Here is a 6,000-nt window from a genome sequence, read left to right as displayed (position 1 = left end):
CTTCCTCACTTGAATTCCACGTCGCTTTTCGTCAGGTGAGTTAGTGGCTCGGCGATCCTTGAAAATTCCTTTACGAAGCGTCTGTAATAGGCGCACAAGCCAAGAAATCGGCGTGCGGCATTCTTGTCGGTGCGCGGCGGGAAGGCAGTGATGGCAGTTGTTTTCCGCGGGTCTGGGCGAACACTATCCCTGCTGATCACGTGACCCAAAAGCAAGAGCTCCTCGTACGCAAAGCGGCACTTTTCAGGCTTCAAGGTGAGCCCGGAGGTCTTGATCGCTTGAAGTACAGCTTCAAGGCGCCGGAGGTGTTCGTCGAAGCTTGAGGCAAACACAACGACGTCGTCCAAGTACACGAGGCACGTCTGCCACTTCAAGCCAGCCAGCACTGTGTCCATAACAGTTGGAAAGTCGCAGGTGCCGAGCAAAGACCGAAGGGCATCACCTTGAACTCGAACAGGCCGTCCGGTGTTATAAAGGCAGTCTTTTCTCGGTCCCTCTCGTCGACTGCGATTTGCCAGTAGCCGGTCTTCAGGCCCATCGACGAAAAGTACTTCGCGTTGTGGAGTCGATCCAGGGCGTCGTCTATCCGTGGAAGAGGGCACACGTCCTTCTTCGTGATTTTGCTCAGGCGACGGTAATCGACGCAGAAACGTAGGGTTCCATCCTTCTTTTTCACTAACATTACGGGAGACGCCCATGGACTCTTGGACGGCTGGATGATGTCATCGCGTAGCATTTCGTCGACTTGTTTCTTAACGGCCTCCCGCTCTCGCGTCGAAACCTGGTAGGGACTCTGACGTAGTAGTCGAGCATTTTCTTTCGTTATCATACCGTGTTTTGCAAGGGGCGTTTGCCGGACCCACGGTGATGACGAGAAACAGTCCTTGTATTCCTTCAGAAGGCATCAGAGCTGTTGCTGTTGCCGAGAGGGAAGGCTTGGGTTTACGTCGAAGGATGGCTCAGGCATTGGGGTCGTCGTTGTAGCTTCGTGAGAATCTAAAAAGGCAAACGCATCGCTGACAGCCAAGATTTCTTCGATGTACGCAATCGTCGTGCCCCTGCTCAGGTGTCTGTACTAGTGGCTGATGTTCGTTACCATCACGCTTCCTTTTCCTTCATGCAGCCGAGCAATGCCTCTGGCAATGCAAACGTGACGGTCTAGTCTAGCAGCAAACGCTGATCACTCTCGATGACACCTTCGATGTCTTCAACTTTCTCGGTGCTGACGGGAATTATGAAGCTGGATCTAGGCGGAATGGTGACTTGATCCTCGAGCACGTTCAGGGCATGTTGACATGGGTTCGTATACGGCGGTGTCGCTTTCTCCGACGATAGCGTTATCGACTTGGTTCTTAGGTCGATGACGGAGCCGTCATGGTTTAAGAAGTCCATGCCAAGTATGGCATCCCTGGAGCAATGTTACAAAATTACGAAGCTCGCAGGATAAGTGCGATTATTGTAGATCGTTTTGTTAAGATTACGCGCAAGACGCGAACAGTCGAGCTTATTCAAGAACTTGCGCGACAACCAGCGATAACGCTAGAATATTCGACGGCACATGTATAAATGTCGACGCGCTTCACCTCTTGTCAGTCGATCGGCGGTCGACGCTCTGTTCGCCGCTGTCAGTGTATTGCTGTAGTTTGACTTTCAGTTTCCCGGCCACAAGCTCGGCCAAATAAAGAGTTTCATCTCTGACGTGCTGACTGCGGCCTTCGTCGATGTCAAGAGCACGTGACATCTGGTGGAGGTGCTGGGACATCCTGCAGAGCACCCCTTGACTGTATTCATCTTTCGGAAAATTCTAATAGTTAGAATAGTCAAATTCCGGTGCGAATCGAATTGAATAGCAAACACTATTCGAAAGTTCGAATATTCGCACACCCCTAATATATATATATATATATATATATATATATATATATATATATATATATATATATATATATATATATATATATATATATATATATATATATATATATATATATATAGTCAAACCTCGGTGATACGAATACGAATCTCAAGGGACAACCAAGAATATTTGTATCATACGAAATTCGTATCACCAGAAAGCATGCAAAATTAGCATGAGACAAAAGAAAACTGGCGTACATATTCATTTATTGTTTTTCAGGGCCGCAGCAACGTCAGGGAGAACCCTGAATGATTGCCAGTGAAGCTTTTTAGATGTCAGAAATCATACCAGCACTCCTAAATATACGGCCCATACGCGCGTACTTAATTAATGAACCAGGTGCGTTGTGACCCGCGATAGAAGGACCCCCTTGCCTATTTTAGCATGCTTTTTTACATGACACAGGAGTACCGCAGCGAAAGTAACAAAACAAGCGCTTTGACGCGATCGGTCAAAGACACGAAATTACAAAACCACGGTCCAGTGTTATGATTTTGTCATTGCGGAGGTGTTGAGGATGTTTTTTGGGAGATTTACGGCCGTTCCCGCACAAGTTCGACCTCAACGGTTTCGCATGTTGACATTGTGAGGCCTGACTCCTTCGCCAAGACCGTCCTCACCTTCTCTTGGTCCTCGCCAACCTTTCAGAGGATGACTGATGCACGAGGCAGGCACGTGTAAACACAGTACAACGGCAGCAGCCCGCATCGACGCGTTAGAAAAAAAATTACAGCATATCCACGGGACGGGTGAATGATGAAGAGCTTGGGCGAAGCTCCTGAAGCAATCATGGTTACACCGTGAAATGTTCAGTGGTTTCGCCCAGCAGTCACCAAAGCGATACGCCGCTTTGATTACTGCTGCGCTCGCTTGGCGGCAGCCTCTCGAGCTCGCACCTTGGGATCCTGCCGACGAGCACGAGACGCAGCCGCCTTCCGCACCCGGCGCTCCTCGTCGTCCATGGTCCGCCAAGCAGCACGATGCGGCAAGCGCACTCCTCCACGTACGGCGACGATCAAGGAGAATGAGAGATAACGGGTGCAGCAGCCAATCTGAGAGCAGCGGCACCTATGACGCCATCTAGCGTGCAGGGTGCCGATGCTCTTTCTTCTTTTTTTTCTTTCTTCTTTATTTTTTGCACACATATTTCACACATCTCTATGGGGTAGCACCATCTAGTATATCGTCACCCAACTGCAGTTTGCATGCATCTGTATGGGATAGCGCCATCTATTGAATGATACGGGAGAGGCGACGGCGGGGGAACGCCGGACGGAGCGACGACCAACCAGGTGATGCTATAGGGAGCTTCGCCCCTAAAACAGATCCCACGTGCCGTGCGAATCGATGTTATGCGAAGCATGCGCAGGAAGGTGACTCTGTCGCAATTTTTTACATTCAGCGAAACGTTACGGAATTACGCTAGAGAAATCTGCGAATGGTATACGCACAAACATATTTTGAAAAGTCGCACATGTATTATATAACCATTTGTTTACAGTCGCTTAACGATGCCAACAGCAACATAGGTGTTACCAACACGAGACGCAGTAAGCTGATTTTAATGCTTAAATTCTTCAATACTGGCTAGCACGATTTCGATTAGGACAATGAAGGAACGCAGATGCACAGGACAGGTGCTGCTCTCAACTAAGCTTAATTCAGAAACGTTTCGCTAGATATACACAGCCGAGTGGCACGCGCATGTGCACCGCACGTGCAGTTGCAGTTGTTAGAGTTGCGTTACAGTTGTTATGCTTACACTTATCCGTTATGACAGAGAACGCACGCACGCTTCACGAACCCCTGTGCATGCATGGAAGGGGTTCTTGGCAGTTCTTGAATAAGGTCATCATCACCGTGATAAGTGAGCACCAGCAGCTGGACAGGACCTGTTATCCGATCCGTTCGTGATCGCGGCTACGAACGCTCTGAGGGTAGTGAAGTGCGAGGTATAGTAGAGCTGGTGGAAACCGCGGATGGCTTTTACGAAGAAATGATCTATCAGGCCTCCTGTCCTGGACATGGCACCGAGGTCTTGTGGTGCCCTGTCCACATCTAAGTCGTCTTTCACGGCGTCTAAGAACCAGGCTTTGTTGGGTTTTGATAAATCACTGAAGTGACCGGAAATAATGAGGGACATGGTCCTCTCGGCATAGTTATTGTAGGAACCACTGACCCCGGTTTTTGCGTAATCCACGTGGTCGACATTGGGGACTACGTGGACGATTGAGTGGTAGCCCAGCGTCTTGCAGGAGTGCTCTGTCTTCAGCTCCCTAACTTCCCTTGCGTCGGCCTCTGTGGTGTAGTGGTTATGGTGCTCGGCTGCTGACCCGAAGGTCGCGGGTTCGATTCCGGCCGCGGCGGTCGCATTTCGATGGAGGCGAAATGCTAGAGGCTCATGTACTGTGACACCTTAGTACACGGTAAAGAATACCAGCTGGTCATAATCCGGAACCCTGAAATACGGCGTCTCTCATAATAATATCGTGGTTTTGGGACGTAAACCTCCACAATTACTAGTCATATGACTTTCCTTCCGATCCAATGTGTATATCCGCGGTTACTACGTTGAGACTCTGTTATCACCTGTGGCACATACCCGCATAACATGAACTCTAGTATGCGGGTATGTGCCACGCGTGACTGAGGGAGAGAGTTTCATGACGTACGCGACAGGTATTTTGCGTTATTCATGTCATCACCAGTGAATCGTGTTCGCCATGCACTCATCCTATGCTATGCAAATTTTGGTTTATTACAGCCTGTGTAGACGACCGGGAGAGCGCCCAGACGTAGGCGGCTAGATAGATAGATAGATGCGTAGATAGAAATGCCCAAAGTGCCTGAGGTTCGCTAAGAAATGCTTCGCATTTAAAAAACATGGCGCTAATGTCCTCTGTAATCTAAACGCGAAAGCACACATAGGCACATAGGAGCCTCAAAGATTCGCGCACACAATCTCGGGGCCCGTAACGCGTCTGTGAAGGTTTATTCTGACCGTAAGATTATGACGATTTGGCGGTGCGGCGCGCATGCCCACGCTTGCGTTCCCGCGCTCGCACGTGCTTGGCGCGCCTTCCGCGACAGCGCGGACAGCACCTCTTCGTACCTGGGCGGTAGTGTACGTTCGTATCAAACGTCGATGGGTGAAAATCGGTTCGCAACAACCGTACTCCATTACACTGCAGGTCAATGGGCCTTGGCCGGGGCGATCAAAAAATTGGTATCACCCCGAAATTCGCATGAGCTGTGATTGTATCACCGAGGTTTCATTGTATATACAGGGTGTTTCAGCTAAAAAGCACCAGGTATAAAAAAAAGATAGTTGATCACTCCGTCGTAGGAATCAGAATAACACGAAAGTAAAGCGTGCCCTTACAGAAGTAACTGAATGCTTACTGTACATCGATATCAGAGAGTTTGTACAATGTATGTTGATGTCTGGCAGCTAGAGCACCGCTTAACGTGGATGCACCCACTTTGATGATTGGTGGTACATCTCCATCCCGACGACTAACGTCCATGCTAAATGATTAAACAAACCTTTGTAGTAGCTGTAGTAGTTAACGGTGAAAACGTAATCAGAGAACGAGGTGTGATGGCCAGAAGAGCGTCCCATACTCAACGCAGAACGCGGCCGGACTAGAGGGAAACGCAAAGCGCGTCGTGCCGCCCCAGTAGCCCGACCGCAATTTTAGGGGCGAAGCTCCTTAAAGCGGCACCCGTTCGTCCCTCGTAGTGCGTAACCAGTCTTAACGCTAGTACCAGATCTTGACCTCCAAGGTGGTGCCGGTGGGAGATTTCTCCTGTGCGTTGTTGAACAATAAAAAATTCGCAGCGTGCTCGTTAACTAAAAGCCGAATTCTTCTGTCTCTCATTCCCCATTAGCAGCCATTGGCATGTTCCAGTAGGAAACGTTAGTAGAAGTAGAAGTGTAAGTGTTAGCTAAAAGCCGACTTCTTCTGTGTCTCATTGACATTAGCAGCCATTGTTTACCTCCAAGGTAGTGCCTGGTGAGATTTCTCCTGTGCGTGATTAAAAAATGAAAATTTTGTTCAAAACGCCGTTTATTGATGAAA

This window comes from Rhipicephalus sanguineus, chromosome 4 (genome assembly GCF_013339695.2).
Source record: "Rhipicephalus sanguineus isolate Rsan-2018 chromosome 4, BIME_Rsan_1.4, whole genome shotgun sequence".
NCBI lineage: Eukaryota > Metazoa > Arthropoda > Arachnida > Ixodida > Ixodidae > Rhipicephalus > Rhipicephalus sanguineus.
This window is presented reverse-complemented; position numbering follows the sequence as displayed.